This window comes from Tamandua tetradactyla, chromosome 17, assembly GCF_023851605.1.
Source record: "Tamandua tetradactyla isolate mTamTet1 chromosome 17, mTamTet1.pri, whole genome shotgun sequence".
In the NCBI taxonomy this organism is placed as follows: domain Eukaryota; kingdom Metazoa; phylum Chordata; class Mammalia; order Pilosa; family Myrmecophagidae; genus Tamandua; species Tamandua tetradactyla.
Window position 1 is genome coordinate 64069996 of NC_135343.1, and position 19210 is coordinate 64089205.

The 19210-nt window shown below is 38.6% G+C and overlaps 1 pseudogene across 1 annotated transcript; it reads right to left on the reverse strand.

Moving 5' to 3' along the window:
- Nucleotides 1-16709: 16709 nt before the first annotated feature.
- LOC143661188 (immunoglobulin kappa variable 4-1 pseudogene) lies at nucleotides 16710-17379 on the reverse strand (annotated as a pseudogene). Its single transcript, XR_013164431.1, has 2 exons — nucleotides 17228-17379; nucleotides 16710-17044 (listed from the first exon to the last, which is right to left on the reverse strand). The product of XR_013164431.1 is annotated as an immunoglobulin kappa variable 4-1 pseudogene (transcript).
- Nucleotides 17380-19210: the final 1831 nt, after the last annotated feature.

Genomic DNA, 19210 nt, shown 5'->3' on the forward strand with positions numbered 1-19210 from the left:
ATTTTAGTTTGTAATTGTCAGGTTTCCTGCTTCAATGCAGTAGAATGTTCTTCCTATGCTGACATATATTAAAAAACATGATGACATGAGATGAAACAGGTTGTGTCATGCAAATGACTGAGGCAGAGGGGGCCACATGAAACATTGTACATGGAAATGTCCTGTTTGAATATGGACAATCGACTTCCTGCATGAATGAAGTAGGGAGTTGGCCTGCAAAGCTCGGGGAAGAACATGTCCAAAAATGCACAGGATGTGGTCTTGGATGATTACAAAAAACAAATAAAACTGTGAAAAGCAGAAAAGGGCCTGTTCTTAGGGGAACCTTAAAGAGGATGAAAACTGAGGGATTAGATTAAGTGCAGTGAGAATCCATGGCTCATGAGTCCACATTAATTATTTTTTTAGCAGACACTCTCTAGGTCATTTTATGTGCATTAATACTGCATGGAAATGGGAAGTGTGGAATGATTATGCTTTCTGTGCCAGCTGGAAAACTAGTGCTTCTATTCTCTCCTCTAAAGTTATATAGTGATTTTTTTAATTTAAATTTCCCCAAACTCCCCACTGCCAAAAATAAAATTGGTGTGGAACAATACTTGGTAAAAAGAGCATTGTGGTAGGTAGAGTTTTAAGAGGGCCCTCAAGTTTCCTGAGTGTTGGCATGTACAAACCATATCCCAGTTCTTCAACCACTAATTATATTTGGCTGTGAAGTGATTTTGTGGACTTTATTTGCATATGAAATAAAAACAATTGACATTAAGATTGGTAGGTCATTCAAGTGGGCCTGACTATTTCACAGGAACTCTTTAAATATTACTGTACTGCTCAGAGACTAAGAACTCAGTAAAGCTCACAGATAGCTAGGGTTTGACATGGTAGAAAATATCTGATATTGGCTATCAAGGTTGAGGGGCCATGTTGGCAGGGAATGAGGGCTGCCTCTAGGAGATGAGAGGCACAGACAGCAAGGGAATAGGATCGCAATCCTACCACCCAGGGAGCTGATTCTGTCCAACCACATCAGCTTGGAAGAGAACTCCAAGCTCTGGAAAGAACAGAGCCTCACTGACTCCTTGATTTTATCCTTCTAAGTCCTTGAGCAGAGAACCATTCACACTGTGCTCAGCCAGACTCCTGATCTACAGCACTGAGAACTAATGAACTGCTCACTGGTTATTAACTGATAAAAAACTATTATGGGTTTATCAATCAATCTCAAATTAAATAAGGATTCCTGACTCCAGAGAGAAGAAGCTATCTCATTTACTTCTTTACTGAGTGATATTGACTTCTGTCTCCTCCAGCAGAATCAATGTATTTTACACCTCTTTTCACCATATATGATTTCCTGTGATCAGACCACATAGACAGTTTCAGGGCTGAATATTGTGCTATGAAAACCAAAAGAAGAACAGAATTAGATTTAAAGATGGTCCAAATCTGTCCCTTCTTTGACTATAAGAACCATGTTCTCAGAGAGTTGAAGGAATTCTGGGCAGGAATCTGTCATAGAAGGGAGTGATCTGGGGACATCCCTAGAAGACCTGAACCTCTCTGCTGCCTGTGCATTTGCTCTCACTACCTCATGCCCTTACCTGAGAACACTCAGCACATGTGTTCCTGTTGCAGATGTAACATCAGGCTAAGTGAGTTATAAGGGTCGATTCACATGCAGCAGCTTTAACATGCATCAGAGTCTCAAACAATTGTAATGCTCTATGTAATGCTCATTCCCCATTGTAGCTGCAGTGCCCTGATGAAAATGCCCAATTATGTTTTGGATGAATGAGGGCATGTGATGATTTAGAAGATTGCTACTAAAGGGGCAAAAATGAATTGTTCACATTAAAATAATGAAATTTGTAGAAAAACACATAGAATATTCATGTATAGAATAAAATACTATGCTGTGCACTTCACATGGGAGTATTGCTTTAGCAGTGATCATGATCTGCATAAGGCAGACAACATTCTTGTAACAAATTCATGGAAAACTTATACAACATGTGGTGCTGGTTTGGATCATGGAACAGGAAAAATACATGAGAAAAAAATGGTTAAACCTAAGTAAATTCTGCATTCCAGTTAATATCATTTTACCAATAAAAGTAGCTCAGTTTTGTAAATGATCCATGTTTATAGAAGATGTCAGCATCAAGAGGAAGTGGTGGGAAGGTGTGTAGGAATTTTCTGTATCATCTGCCAGTTTACAATAAATCTAAAGTTACTCCAAAAAAAAAGCACTATAAAAACATGGAATGATGCTTGGGAAGGGCTGAGTGAGACTATAGTGTTACTTAGTGAGGGCTGCCAAAGACGATGTAACATGTTAACAATTCCCAAAAGTCTACCCCATATAGGGTGACATAAGAGATCTTACCCTGACATTCAACATTTCACTTGGAAGTGAGAGCAGGACACTACTTGAAAAACATGTTTCTTTGACCCTTATTTTTCCTCACCTCAATGGACTGTTTGATCCAAACACAAATCCCTTAGAGCAGAACTATTCAAACCAGGGTATGTGTGGCCATGGGGGGATGCAAAGGTTTCTCCAGAGGTTCATGGGCATGACAAGCTTTAATGCAATTACTTTCTACATCTTTGTGTTCTGTGCAAAGTCTTTCCTAAATGGATCAGTGAAAATCATTCAGCTTGTTCTGCTGACCCTCATCTCCCACTTCCAAGGTCACATTAAACCGATGGAGCATTCATTAAAAAAATAGTAAGGCTACCACTTATCTCATCGTTGGCATTTCCTTGGGACCCAAAGCTCTGTAGTGCCAAATGAAGAGTCCTATACAAATGATTTTGAATTATTCAAACGATTTTACTCAAAATGTTTATGAATAATATTTGAAAAAAATGCAGGATTTCTTACCAAAAGTACATTAGCATTTAGAATACATAGGTTGTTTTATATAATTTTTCAAGGATTCATAATTTCTGAAAATTAATTTGTAATTGACAGGGAAGTGAAAAGGTGTGGACTGGACTACTCTGTTCTTATTCACTGTCAACACTGTGTGAGTCCTTATTCAGTCACTCTGAGTGTGCATGTGTTTGTGCACATGTGTATATTAGCATGTGTGGTTAACCACATATAATACATATACAAATTATTGCAAATTTTGACCACTGCAGTTTCTCTTTGAGTTAGTAGAACATCCTAGGTTGTGTAGATACAATTACGAACATGTGTCAACCCAAATCAATTTAAAAAAATTTTTTCAACTTTGGTTTTCTCATTTGTTGAGAAAATTATTTTTACCACCACACTTAGCTAAATGATAAAAACACTTTAGCAGGAGACTTTACATTATGCTCTATTAATTCCACAGCAGAATTCCTGAGTGTCTCAACCAATATTGGTCTCTCAACCAATATTTTATATGTAACTCACCTATAATTTTAGTATTTTCTACTGATCCTACCAAGGCTGAACTCTCATCTTTGTGCCCCCAGGAGGACACAGCACAGACCAATGCACTGTGCCAACAGACAGGAAGGACAGATGCATCAAATAGTTCACCTATCACTTCCTCAGGCTACATGGAGTGAACGTTCCCAGGATGTAAAGGTAAAGAGCCAGAAAAGCAAGAAGGGGTTTTACAGGTCTCTCTCAGGTTTAACTAATGGTTAGAGTTAGAATTCTGTTTTCCACATTCGAATCACATAAACTAAGACCAGGGAAGAAGATGGGAGTACAAATCCAATAAATATAATTGTAACCATCATGAGTTCCTTAAATGTAGCTGTTATTAAAAATTTGGAATGGGAATGTCTTAAGCTTTTCTACTATGCATGCACCCCCATAGTATTATGGAGACAGTAAATTTGTTTTCTACTTATTTTTTTCCACAGATAGAGATGAATTTTGCCAGAAAATAGATTCTACTAACAGTGTCACCTATACTTGACATTGATGATTTAGATGACGATTTGAGAATTGTGAGCTTACGCTATTTAGATGAGGTTTTGGAATTGCATTGAGGCTTCAATGTGTTGAGATGTTGGCATGGGAAGAATGTATTTTGCCTATGGGATAAATGAATAAAATTGGGGGTGAAATATAAACACTGGAGACTGAATAATAGCTTGAAAATACCTGGTCCTGAATATGGTACCCACGGGTGTTACAAAAATTCAGAGGGGAAGGAAATGGAAGGGCAGAGTCTAAAGGGATTTGAAGATGGTGGACTTGAATACTGGATAAATGTAGTAAAAAACAAACAAATAAACCAGGGGTTTTGGCATCTACAATGACTGATGGAGGTGAGGGATATATTCTATCCAGAACCATCTGATGAGAGTGTGTCCTTAGAGACACTTTGATTTCAGATTAGTGATACTGATCTCAATTTTCCAGCCTCCAGTATTGTTAGAGAGTTTATTTTTGTTATTGTAAATCATCAGGAGTCTTCTAATTTATTAAAGCAGCCACAGAAATGTAATTTAATCATTAAAACTTAATGAATAATGGAGAATCAAAGGCATTTTTGATTGAAACATGACAATGCTACTAATGGCAATAATCAAATATTTTCTATGTATCGGGTGCTGCTCAAAGTATTTTATGTGTAGTGATACATTTTGCCTCAAAAAATCCTACAAAATAGCAACAAATTTATATCCATTATACATATGAAAGACCTTTCCACAGAGAAGATAAATAATTTACTAAAGGACACATGGGAAAGAGATTTCAGGTATGTAAAAAAACCTGATACCTAATGGAAGAAAGTCCTTGGGGAATTTGTAAATGTTGATAATTAGGGTTAGATAATTGGAGAATGGCCTTTAATAGGAAGAAAATGACTGAGAGTAATCATTTTTTATCTTTCAATTTTTTGTTTCAATGAACATAGGAATGAGAAAACGCATTGGGATAAGACCAAACAACTGTAGCAGGCAGCGCCTGCTTGCCCAAGTCATTTCCACTCACAGCAGGCAGGTCCCTGTTTACTCAGACTATGCACACTTTGAGATGTCTCACTTGCCCTGGGAATGTCTGAAACTGCACGTAAAGGATGAGACAAATTCCTGTAGAGCTGCTTCCCCTTCTGTACATCAGCATGTAGCTTGATGTGCTGCCAACACCTTTTGGGGGCTCAGACTCTCAGAGGCTACTTGGGTGAGCCCTACGGCCATAGACAAATAAAACCTCCTTCCTGAAACTTCCGAACCTTGGTTTAATTTATTTCCACATAATATTTCTGGAGGCTTGCAGCCTTGTTCCCAGTTGTGCACAACACAACTACAATCAGAAAACCCTCAGGTGAAAGGCCTGGCTGAAACTGAGGTTCATGTAGGTAAGGCAGGAGACAGGCAGACAAGATCAATGGTGGAAATTTTGAACCTGAGAAGATCTGTCTTCTTATCTTGATAGTGGATTTGGAGGATAATACCAGGGAAGGGAGATAAAAGATGAGGAAATGAAGGAGATGGAGAGGGAGTTAACATAGGTAGGTTTAAGTCAGGAAGGTACAAGTAATTGGTAGTTGATACAACAGGGTAGAAAACTCTCTGACCTTGTATGGCAGAGGGCAGAGTGACAGCTTTTCTATTTCACTCATGAACATCTATCTCTATGTCACAGGCAGTTTCTGGTGATCCATAAATCTCCTGAAAGTATAACAAGGGTACATTGAGAAGGGATGATAGGTAAATGTCCAACCTATCTAAAGGTGTCATCGCTATAATCTCTGGAATATGTGCACATGTTATCTTACATGGCAAAAGGAACTGTGAAGATGTGAGTGGCCTTGAACTGAGGAGATGTCAGAGACTTCTCACACCTCCAAAAATAAGAGAACCTGAACATGAAACACATGAGGAACTACAGAATCACAGATCGCAGGGAAGTTCCATTTGACTTCAGATTTTCACATTTCCACATTTTATTTAAGAAAATGATAAAAATGTGAACATATTTGTAAAGAAAAGAAACTAAATGACAGTATTGCACTCTTAAAGAACCTCTCTCCAAAAACATACAGAGCCAAACCTTTTCCTTTGTTCATCATCTGAATCATTCCTTATATGTGAACCCTGTCAACAGGCTTTTTAAAGATGTGACTTTTAGTTAAGGCATGGAGAACTGAATCAATTTGGATTTTAATCAGGAATACTGGAGTTGTATATAAACTGAATGAAATTCAGATGTAGGGGAAAGGTCAGAGAGCAGCAGACATTGGAAGACAACAGAACCCAGCAGAGACAGAAGGGGTGGCTGTGTGCCTTCGCCTATGAGGGGGGAGTCAAAAGCCAAGCGTTGCTGGCAAGCAGCACAGGGATACCAGATCCATTGTGGAGAAAGCAGCACCTTGCTGATGCCTTGATTCTGGGCTTGCTTATCTCCAAAGTGTAGGCAAATGGTATTTCCTTATAGCAAGAATACCAGGGTCTACCTCCTTCTAGACTGGTGGGCTGCAGTGGTCTGGGGGAGACATGGAGACACCTACCTTCAGTAAAAGAGGGAGGGAGGGAACAGTCCTGACACACACATTGGCCTCTAAATAAAATAAGATGGCAGGGACCCACAGCCCTAGACCCTTGTGGACAGGCACTCCCAGCACTGTGGGACAATTATCCCCACATACAAAAAAAAAAATCAGAGGGTCACAGAGCAGAAAACATAATGTACCTATGCAGGGCTGTGTGGGACAGGTGACCAAAGAGCACCATCTCCTTATAAGGCTGGGGAAGTGCTGTCTGAGAAGCTGCTTTTCTGTCCCTTTCTCTATGGCATTTTGGAAGGGGACTGCACTCCATTCATGGGAGTATGGCACTGGTTAGGCTGCAAAAATACAGCAAAAAGAAACCTTCAACATGAGCCTAATCAAAAACCAAATCTTACACAAGAGGGGGAAGCTGACTTTCAAGATAATCTTGTCAAGATAATTAGATGTCAGTGGCAGAGAAAGTTCAGATAGAGTCAAGAGGCTACTCTGGAGATTGCTCTTACACAAGCTTCAGTCAGACCTTGCTTTTATCATCACCTGCCAAACCCCAACCAGGACCATTCCAGCAATCCTAAAGAACACGTAGGGCAATTTATTAGATTCCACAAGGGTTCCAGGCACTAAAGTAACTTTCCAGAAACCTACAACTTTCAGATGGGTCCCTGGTCCAGATGAGTCCTGAAACCTAGCCTAGCCTCTCCAGAGCATCAGATAGTTCCATCTCCCTACCCCATATTAGTGACAGGCCCTTCCAATATCAAAAACTTAGAACTATCATAGCCCAAACAACCCCAATGAGAGGTATGGAAAGATCAAAGGTGATGGTGAAATTATACATAGAAGATAGGACTTAACAAATAATTATGAATACTGAATCATTAAATTGATATCTCTTTTAGTCTCCAGTATTTTAGAGCAGCTAAAAGTAAAAACCTAAAATTGTGAAACTGTAATCCATGTCAAAGTCTGAAATATGTTCTACAACTAATTGTGGTGCTGTGCTTGGAAATTTATAGCCTTTTTGTATATAATTGTTCACAAAAAAAAGAAGGAAAAAAAGTCGATTGTGATGCTAAAAAGGTATGTAAGCCCTCTAGCCTCCTATATTCTGGAGCAGCTAAAAGAAAAAATATGAGAGGATCATATGGTAGCCCATGACAAACTCTGGGATCTGTCCTATAACCACTTTTTGAAGAGTGCTTTGAAAACCACTGCTTTTTTATTTCTTTGCTTTGTATATATGTTATAATATACAATAAAAAAGGTTTAAAAAACAAAACAAAACAAAAAGATAATTAGATGTCCAGAAATCATAAACAATTACAAGGCACATTAACAAACAAGAAGATATAGCCACTCATATGATAAAATTAAAAATTTAAAGGAAACAAAGAATTTAGAACATCTAATCAAATATGTTCATGCAAAACTTTTAATTTCTGTAAGCCATTAAAGAGATAAAGGATATAAAAAAGATACAAGAAGATCATAAAGAAGAATTCTAAAGAATACACAATAATAGCAGTTTTATAGAAATGAAAGGTACTGCAGAAGAATTTAAGAATATTCTAGAAGCACAACAGCAGTTTTGAGGAGCCACAAGAAAGGATTAGTGAACTAGAGGACATAGTATCTTAAACATGCAAAAGAATCACTGGACACAAATATGGAAATATTTGAGCTGGATCTCAGGGAAATGGTTGACAAAACAAAGCATGCAAATATTTGCATTATAGGTGTCCCAGAGGGAGGAGAGACAGGCAAAGGGCCAGCAAGGATATTTCCAACATGATGGCAAAATACTTCCCATCCATGTAAAAGACAAAAATATGCAAATAAAAGTCACCTAATTCTTTCAGTTTGCCAAAGTTCCTGGAACACAGGGTACTAGAAATGGATTGACACTTTGCAAGGGGACTTATTACATTACAAACCTGCAGTTCTAAAGCCAAAACAATGTCCAGTTCAAGGCATCCAAACAAAGACACCCTGATTCTGAAGAAAATTGGATGGCATCTGTATTTCTATCACATGGGAAGGAACACGGTGATGTCTGCTGGCTCTTCTTTCTGTGAGCTTCTATGTGTCCTTGCTTGTGTCTCCTTGGACATCTCTGAATCTGAGATTTCTGCACAATGTCTTGATTTTATCCTCTCTTAAAGGACTTCAATAAAGATGATTAACAACAGCCTTGAATTGGGTGGGTCCTATCTCCATTGAACAACTTAAACAAAAACTTACCACCAAGAATAATGGATTAGAAGACCACATCTTTACTGGGGGTACATAACAGATCAAAGCAGTGCAGCAACACACTCCAAAATAGAATACATCTGTATCACTCCTGCACAAATACTAAGCAGACATAAAAATGCCAAAGAGGAGAGAGTCCTGAAAGCAGCAACAGAAAAGTGATTCATTACATATAAGAGAAACCATATCTCTAAATGCTGACATTTCATCAGAAATCATTGAGAGAAGAAGTTAGTGGTACATTTATATGTTTACGTTAGTGGAAGAGAAAATTTGTCAACCATCATTAAACAAAGTGATCCTTAAAAAGCGGGGGAAGCTGAGAGAGTTTGTCAATAATATCTTGCCCTTCAAAAATACTAAAGGGAATTCTGCCACCTGAAAACACAAGCAAGAGATAGAGTCTCATTGTAGTGTATAGAAATGATGATTTTCATCAAGGGCAGGAGGGGAACTCCTTAAAAGGGAGCAATGGACTGGGTGAGACCAAGGCAAATTTAAGATAAATTAATTGGATCTTGCTCTGAAGAGATATAGAGGATACACAGAAGAAGCAGCTCTGGAACTATCAGTTTTAGGCCATCCAGGCAAGTACTCATGGGCCTGCCTTTGGCTGTGGCTGACAAACACCTCAAGGCCTGAAGATGGCAGATGTTGAGACAGGAGACTATGTTGACTGTCCTGTCTGAGCTGTGACTTCCAGAATTTCTCCAAGGCTTTCATAATATCTGTGCTGGTTTGAAAGGATGTATGTCCTCTAGAAAAGCCATGTTTCTTTCAAAATCCTGTTTTGTAAAGGCAGAATAATCCCTATTCAGTCTTGTATGTTTGAAACTGTAATTAGAACATTTCCCTGGACATGTGATATAATCAAGTGTGGTTGTTAAACTGGATTACCTGGAGATGTGTCTCCACCTATTTGGATGGGTCTTGATTAGTTTACTGGAATCCTATAAAAGGGAATGACATGAGAGAAAGCCAAGCAATTCAGAGAGAGAGCAGAGAAGGTTGCAGCACCATGAAGCAGAGAGGCCATGAGCCAGTGCTTTGGAGATGAAGAAGGAAAATGCCTCCCAGGTAGCTTCATGAAACAGGAAGCCAGGAGAGAACCTAGCATATGATGCTGTGCTCACCATGTGCCCTTCCAGCTGAGAAAGGAGCCCTAATCATGTTCACCATGGGCCTTCTCACTTGAGGGAGAATCCCTCAACTTCACTGGCCTTCTTGAACCAAGGTATCTTTCCATGGATGTCTTTGATTGGACAGTTCTATTGACTTGTTATAATTGGGATATTTTCTCAGCCTTAGAACTGTAAACCAGCAACTTATTAAATTCCCCTTTTTAAACCATTCTATTTCTGGTATATTGTATTCCAGCAGTTAGCAAACTAGACCAACATTCCTGAGTAAGGGGAACATTTGTCTGGACAGAGCCCATATGGAAGGGTATATTCCTGCTGGGGTAACAGGGCACCCATAAACAAAGGTCCACTAAGACCTGAGATCTTTCTGTTGCTGTTGTCTGCACTGTGGTCACTCACCTCCCCAACCCTGTGGGTTTAAAGTGTCCTATCCTTTATGCTCTGTGGCCAAGGATCTCACGGGAAAATGCTAGTGACTTGAGCACCTTGTGTGGGCTCCACCTTAGACCTGTAAATGAGTTTCCACCCTACTGAAGAAAGGTGAGACACCCAGGCTTTTGGGCTGGGCTTGGTTGAGCACCAAATCCTATCAACATGGTAGAGGGCTGCTCTCAAGAGCATGGGGTCTGGGAGCCTTACACAGCAGTTCAACCACTTGGAGGGTGACACCTCTGAGCCCTACCTGCTCTGATCTTAAGTAGAATACCTTGGAGAGAAAGACAGCAGAATCTGCGACAGTACAGAGGGACCAGAAATGTTTTTCTTAATGACCTAGAAGTATAGCAAAACCTGGAGTGCAAGAAACAAATTTTGCAACCATAAATATTACCATACTAGAAATTCAAAGCATTCTCAAGGAATTTGTTCAGAAGGAGTAAGAAGCAGCAGCTGGCTGGCAACCTGCATTTGTTCCTCATCACCCAATGAACTTTCACATTACTTTCAAAATACACTTAGAGAGCTGACTTTTTCCATCAGAACAATGAATGTTAAAGACAATAAAGTGTTATCTTCAAAGAGGTGAAGAAAATATTCTCATGTCAAGAATTGTAAATGTAAAAATATACTGCAAGAAAGTGAAATCACTGCCCTCCCTCTACCTGGGTCAAGGTATCCAGGGGTGAAATTCTCCCTGGCAGTGTGGGAGATGACTCCCAGGAATGAGTCTGACCTGGAACAGTGGGATCAATATTCCATCCAGACCAAAAGGGGGGAAAGAACTGTAACTAATAAAGTATCAGTGGCAGAGAATATTCAAATAGAGTTGAGAGGCTACTCTGAAGGTTACTGTTTTGCAAGCTTCAGCTGGACAATTGCTCCCTACCACAACTTGCCATACCCTAACCAAAACCATTCCAGCCAATCCTAAAGAACACTTAGGGCAACATATGAGATTCTACAAAGATTTCATACACTTTAGTAACATTCTAGAAAGGTACAACCTCTATAAGGTTCACTGGACCAGATAAGCCCTGAAATTTAAAGGCTGCAGACCCTCCAGAACATAAGCTACTTCCCTCTCACTGGCCCCTATTACTGACAGATCTTTCAAATGTGAAAAAGTTAGAATGGTCACAGCCCAAATACCTCTTAAGAGGAAGACATAAAGATCGAAGTTGATGCTGAATTATACAGAGAAGAAAGGATTTAACAAATGTATATGATTACTGAATCATTAAATTGATATGTTTTTTATTGTATCTTAGAGCAGTTAGACATAAAATCCCAAAATTGTGGAATTGTGAGCCCTGCCAAACTCTGAAATTGGTTTTACAACTAATTGTGATGCTGTGCTTTGAAATGTATTGCTTTTTTGTGTATATGTTATTTTACACAAAAAAGAAAAAAAAACATGTATTGTGAAATTTATTCCATCTAGCCTCCTATATACTGGAGCAGCTAGATGAAAAATCTGAGAGGATCACATAGTAGCCCATGAGAAAACCTGGGATCTGTCCTGTAAATATGTGTTGAAGAGTGCTTTGAAAACTACTGCCTTTTTCTTTCTTTGTTGTGTATATATGGTATATTATACCACAAAAAAATTAAAATATATATATACTGTAAGAAGAACAGCTATCTAAGGAGATTTCTTGACAAACAAAAAGTGAAAGTATGCATTACTATCAGAAACTTTCCAGAGAAATTTTAAAGGATCCTTAAGCTGATCAAAATTATTCATGGGGAAATTTTGTAAAACAAAGACCAGTAGAAAGTCATGATAGTGGTTAATAAAAATGCATATTAATTGCATAAGCAGTAATAGTGATATTTAGTGACATGTGGGTAAAGCAATGTACTTAAAATAACTGGCAAAATTGTTTAAGTCAGTATGGGAACTGAAGAGAATTTGAGTGATCTAAGGATATTGCTTTAGCCATGAGGACAGTAGAACATTGCATTAGTTTGTTAAGTGCTGACAGAATGCAATATACCAGAAATGGAATGGCTCTTAAAGAAGCAATTCATTAAGTTGCAAGTTTACATGCTAAGACTATAAAAATATCCATGCCAAGGTATCCTGAGAAAGATAGCTTGACTCAAGAATGGCTGCTGGGTCCAGCACACCTGGTTTGGTTCTGGCTGATGTCTGTGGGTCCTTTGACTTCTCATTTAAAACAGCCTCCCTGGAAGCATTTTCTTTCTGCATTTCCAAACATCTGGGCTTCTGTTGACTCTGACAACTCTGACAGCTGTGTCTGCTATGAAGTTTTTTCCAAAAGTGTTCTCTCAAAGTACTCCAGTAAGCAACACATCTCCATGGAAATTACCTGCTCAAAAAGTCCCACCCACAACTGGGTGGGCCACACCTCCATGGAAACAACTTAGTCAAAAGATTCCACCAAGAAATATTGAATCAGGATTAAGGAATTGCTTTTCTGGGATACACAACAGTTACAAACCACCACAGAGATTTTAATTAATTTTAGACATTAATATTGTTATATGTGTTATAATTTCTTGAATAACCACTAACAGAATTAAAAGCACATTATATATAAGGCACTAAGAAAGAAGAAGAAGGGATAATAAAATTATCCAGTCAACACAAAAGCATAATAAGATCTTATGTATCACATTATCCAACTAAAATATAAAGTTCTTCACATTTTATGAATCTCACTTACCCAGAATCATAGTCTTTAAAAGAAGTAATATTGAAAGAATCATAAAGCTATAGAAAGGATGAAAGTAAAGGAAAGAAAAGTGACATATATATGTACAAAATTGTAACATTAACAAAAAATAATAAATCTGTTTATGTTAGTTATAATATCCAAAATTCATATGCCTTAAAGCAAAAATTGTCACTACGTAAAGCACTTCATGATGACATCTGTTTCAACTCACCAAGAAGATCTAACAATACTGAATTTTACCCATCTAATAAACAAACCTCAAAATACATAGAGCAAAAATTGAGTAATTAGAAAGAGAAAAAGCATAAATGTACAATAGGAAAGGGGGTATCACTAATCCCCAGTTTCAGCTTTAAGAAACACACAGGGAAATTGTATAAAAATAAGAAAATCCGAAGAACCAGCAAAAAGAAATATCAAAACATTAACAGATTGACACATTCACTTCAATCACACCTGGAACCACATTAAAAAAATGCTCATAGGTAGAGAGAGCAAACACACATGAGCACATTTCAGAACACTGGACACTTTCAAAACAGATTTTCTTATTTTCAGGCAACTAAGCTACAGATCAATAATAAGACATGGTTTTAAAATATCCATATATCTTTAAAATAGTAATTTCTAATCTATTTTTCCCATCTGACAAGCACAAGTAAGCTCCTACCAGACAGAATGTTCCATAGATAAAATAAACTCACCACAAAATTCAAAATAATAGAAGCACTGGATCCTAACAAAGCCTGGTAAATCCTGGAAGAGAGTCAACAGTTTGGAAAAGCGAAGTTTAATATAAAGAATTGTTAAACTGTGACAGAGAAGCAACTTTGAGATGTAAGAGAACTCCACATGGCATCTGAGCCGAGAATGCATCCCTGAGAGAAACACAGGGAAGTGGGGTCCCTTCCCAAGATTGGCTTTTAGACCTTGTTGGAGAAGTTGTCATTTCCATCCTCTGTATAGCATGGAAATTTGCTGGATTGCATAGACCAGAGCTGTCTGCAGTCTCTGGGCAACAGGAAGGAATCCTCCAGGCATGGGAGGGGCACAGGAGAGACACAGGTAGGGGCAGAGTGCAGGTGTGCAGAGGGAGTGGGGACACAGGTGCATGCAACAGGCCTAGAGCCCACAGTGGCCTGATCAGAAGGACCCACAAAGCCATGGAATGTACAGTGTGTGAAGAAAACTATTTTAAAAAGAGTTGATTGGATAAATTTTGGTGGATTCACACAGTGAAATTCTATTCAGCAATGAAAGTGAATAAATTGCAGATGCATACAACAGAAGAGATGTTCTATAAACATTGAATGAAAAAACTAGCAACAAAACAATGTGCATTGGGGGAAGATTTCATTTATATAAAACTCCATAACAAGCCAAACTATATGGTTTTGTGATGTGCATGTGGCATTTCAAAGTTTGAATCAAGTTAGTGATTATTATGAGATTCAGAAAAATCAAAAAAGAAGAGTTATGTCTGGTAAGGGAGGAGTGGATTTCAGTAGGATGTTGGGCAGAAATATGCCAGGTCATGGTGAGATCTTGGTGACTGCTAGGTTTTTGTTAATCAAAAATGTGTAGATGTGTGTGTTTTATGCAATTTTCCTTAACATACTTTAAAATAAAATTGTAAATATTCAATATATATTATCATACATATAATTTCATAGATTTGACCCATATGAAAAATAATATCATTAAAGCACCCAGCAGTGTATTTGACAGAGTCTTTTGTCAATTAAAATTTGTTGAGTAAATTGAAAAATAAATATAAACTGAATGTAGAAAAACTTTAAAATATCAATAATCATGTTAGTTGATAGAACAGTTACATCTTGTTCTAATTTATTTATACTGTCAATTCAAACTTCTCTTCTGAGTTATAAATTCTTCACTCCCGTGTGTCTCTATGGCACTTCTCCCTCAGTATCTCTGACACCTATCTCATGAGCTTTACACCTCCACACAAGCCAACCCCACCCAATGCCACCCAAGGGAAGGGGCAACACACATCCTATTGTCTACACCAGAATCAGTGGAGTCATCCTCAGCAATACTCTTTACTGCAGCACTCATAGCCAGCTCAGTCAATTTTACAACTACGTATTCCCCAATGCATTCACTTCTTCCTGTCTCCACTACCATGGCTTTAGATCAACTCACCATCATCTCTCTCCTGGATTCCTGAAATAACTTCCAAACTGGTCTTATTACGTCTATTCTTGACATTTTTTATAATAAGTTAACTTCACTAAAACCAGAGTGTTCTTTTTAAAAGGCACATTTCTCTTGCCATCTGGCTGCTTAAAAACCTACTTTAAGCATGACATTTTCTGTAAATATGCCTATGTTTAAACACACTAATGTGCCCATTGTTGGTCATTCTAAGTGTATTGTTTGTTTTCATAAATAAAAAAATGGAATTAAAAATAAAAATAAATAATAAAAAATCCTATGAAACCTGGGGTGCAATTGTAGTTCAATGGTAGAATTCTCGCTTGCTGTGTGGCAGGCCTGGATTTGATAACCAACCCATGCACTCTCCAAAACAAACAAAAAAGCAAACAAAAAATCAACAAATCATGCTGCAATAAAGGGATACTCACCTGGAAAAAGAATGAAATGTGACCCTGCTTTACTGGATATAAAAACACACAGACACAGACACCCACACACACACAAACATAGAAGGCACAGCCTTATGGCCTCAAACATGCATATCTTACATCAAATTTTGCCTTTCCTAATTTTCTTTCATCAATATCTGCAACTCCTTCAAATTTAAACTCTGACAGACAGACTGATTTTTTAATATCTTATTATAATTATTATAACACATGCCCAGAAATGTATTTGGCATATAATAGATTCTCAATTAGAATTTATTTAATGAATGAAAAAGAGAAGAGAAATCAATGAAGAAAAACCTTAACTATAACAAATTCATGCACAAATATAACACTAAAATAGAATAACCAATTGTTTAATGCATTGATGTTAAGCATTCCAGCTTTAATGGAAGTGTAAATATGTTAGCATGAAATAAATACCCAGGGGAAAGAAATTTGGTGAACACCTAGGGCTGACACATATGAAAACAATGTCTCATTGTTGATAAAGACTGTCTCCATCTCAACCAAAATACCAGCCTCACCCCTTCATGCCCCTTTCACACTGACTCCCTCCTCTTCACCACCTTCACACCAGGGAGAGCAGAGAAGAACAACTTGAACTGCAGGGAATAGACAGAAAACATGGTACAGTCAGACCCTAACTATTCTAAATACCAATGTGCTGGGAATCCCTCCTTACATCCCCCACCCCCGGGAGACTCCTAACTAGGAAGCTCCTTTTCTCCCTCCTCCTATATCTCTGCCCTTACAGGCTCCAGGCAGCCCCATTACCTCAAAGGAAAAATTTTTGAAAGCAAGTGGTGAGAACTACAGAATTGCCTTTGAAAGACTAAGTAAAGGAAAGGAAAAAAAGTGAAGGAAAAAGGCAGTTAGAAGGGAGGTAGCGTATAACTACTTCAGTAACAAAGAGAAGGAGCACTTGAAGGAAAGACAGAGTCCGCTGAAGGAAAAAATAGGACAAGAAGACTAACTACTAGGCAGAAAGTTTCAATATGAAGAGGCAGGAGGAGGGGGAGAAGCAGCTGCTGCAAGACTCAGTGCCCTACAGCTGGGAGAGGAGGTTTGTGTTCAAGGCTGAAGCACTGTGGGAGGAGAACTTAAACCTTGCTGACAGTAATAACAGGCCACATCTTCAGCCTGGGCTCCACTGATGGTGAGAGAGAAATCTTTCTCAGAGCCACTGCCACTGAATTGGTCGGGGACCCCAGATGCCCGGGTGGATGCATAGTAGATGAGCAGTTTGGGAGCCTGTCCGGGTTTCTGCTGGTACCAGACTAAGTAGTTCTTCTGGCTTAAGCTGGATAAAAGACTCTGGCTGGCCTTGCAGCTCATGGTGATGGTCTCCCCTGGAGTCACAGCCACAGAGACTGGAGACTGGGTCATCACGATGTCCCCACTGGCACCTGCAGGCAGAAAAGAACAAGATCATACAATAAATCACAAGTATATAAAATATATATCCAATTGCAGGTTTCCTCATTTATCATTTGTAATCAGATCTCTTTGAGATGGAACAGTCTGTGCACTCTGCATGTGAAAACCATCTCTCCAGCTTTATACAGACATTGCTCTTCTGAAGCTCTCACCTGAGACCAGAGCCCCAGGAGGATGAGGAGTTGGGACTGTGACAGCATCTTGCTCACTGTCTGGTGCACTCAGGCCCCATCTCCAGGGAATCCCCATTAATAGAGTCTGAGCAGCCACTGAGTCCCCAGGAGTCTATGCAAATCAGCACAGGGTATAAAGGGAAACACACTGTGCAGTGAGCTGTGAAGACAGATAATGGAAGGAACGGGACAAAATAACATTACCACAGTAAATGTGAGTGTGGTCCTGTAAACGTCCTAGAAATCAACTGCAAACTATACTTTTCAACAACCTGTATCAAAATTATGAAATTTAAAATACTTTACTACCCACTTTAAGTTTCAAACTAGCTGCAATCATCTTGTGTGCCTAAAATTAATTTTGTAATAGAATGTATGTATTAGTGAGTGTAAAGTTTCTGAACATTATTGAACTTTTAAAATATGGTAGCAGGAACTATGTGGAATATATTCATATCATGGGATAGAATGAGGACACAGTGCATAAATTGTGCATCTATCTCAGTCTATTTTGAACTTTAAATACATATATGAAGTTCTTTTTTGACATCTCAATGTCACCTCAGTATGTCCACAACACGACCTCTGATTCTGCTCTCAACCCAAATAATATCTCTGAAAATGAGTCACCAGACACATAAGCATTACCCCTGGCCCTGCCCATTAGACCCAGAGTTTTCAAATCACAGATGAAGAGATTCACAGCCTAAAAAGAACTGCGCTATCTGCTGGTAATAGGGAAAATAGCCCCACCTCCCAAGGCCTCAGAGTAGGTTCTTTACTTACTCCTTCCAAAAATAAAACATACGTGTAGAATTATACAATAATAATATGAACCTTTCTACGCTTAGGACATTAAATTATGAGCAAATGAAACAGAACCACTGACCTCTTAACCTTTCCTTTATCTGGGAAAGACAGACAATGAACAAGGGACTTCTCAGCCTCTCATATCGAGCTTCTCTGAGATTTCCCCCCTGCCGCAAAGCTGTTGATACAGGACAACTGGGGTGAGGTGCATCCAGGTCCATTTCATGGTCATCCTCATCATGAACAGAGTCAGAGGGAGAGATAAAATTTGAGACAATTTAGCAATCTTATACACAACACAGTCCCTCCTGTTTCTTAATTTCCATTTTTTCTGCACCCTTCTGCCACCAAGAAGTTTCCCTTAATGTGGCACATAGTAAGGCAGATATTGTTCCAGTTCTAATTAATAATACATTTATTTTTCAGTAGCTGTCTCCATATGAACCCAGTACATCAAGTGCAAGTGCAATTTCCAGGCATTGAGCAATGGGGTGGCCCAGACACAACCCCCCAGGAAGACATTCCTACTCAGTCAAAGGTCCACCGTGTTCTTGGTCCACCACATATATGGGTTTTAAAGATGCCAGTACTTGCTTCTTGTTTGCCTTCATCCCCCATGGCTTATTTTTGGTGATTTTCCATGAAGGTAATATGCATATATTCTTAATTTAAATTTCTACTTTGTAATTGACCATTTTCTTGCCTCTGTACAATAGAGGCTCCTTTCTGTGCCTACATGCATTAAATAACTTGAGATTGTCATAGATGACATGGTGATGATGCAGGTTGTGTCATGTGAATGACAGCATCAGGGGTCCACATAAAATGTATGGGAATGTTCTCTCTGAAGAGTAGATAGTTGACCTCATGCATGAATAAATAGAGACTTGGCTTGCAATGCTCAGGGAAGAACACTTCCAAAAATGCACAGGATGTGGTCTTGGATGATTAAGAAAGTCAAAAATGTGAAAAGCAGACAAGGACTTGATTATAGGCACCCAATAAAGTCTGGATGAGGGCTGTGGGTTTAGATTAAGGGCAGTGAGATTCCATGGTACATGAGTCAGAATTCATTAGTTGTTCAGCAGAAATTTTCGATGTCATTTTATGAACATTAACACTATGAAGAAATGGGTAATGTGGAATCATTAT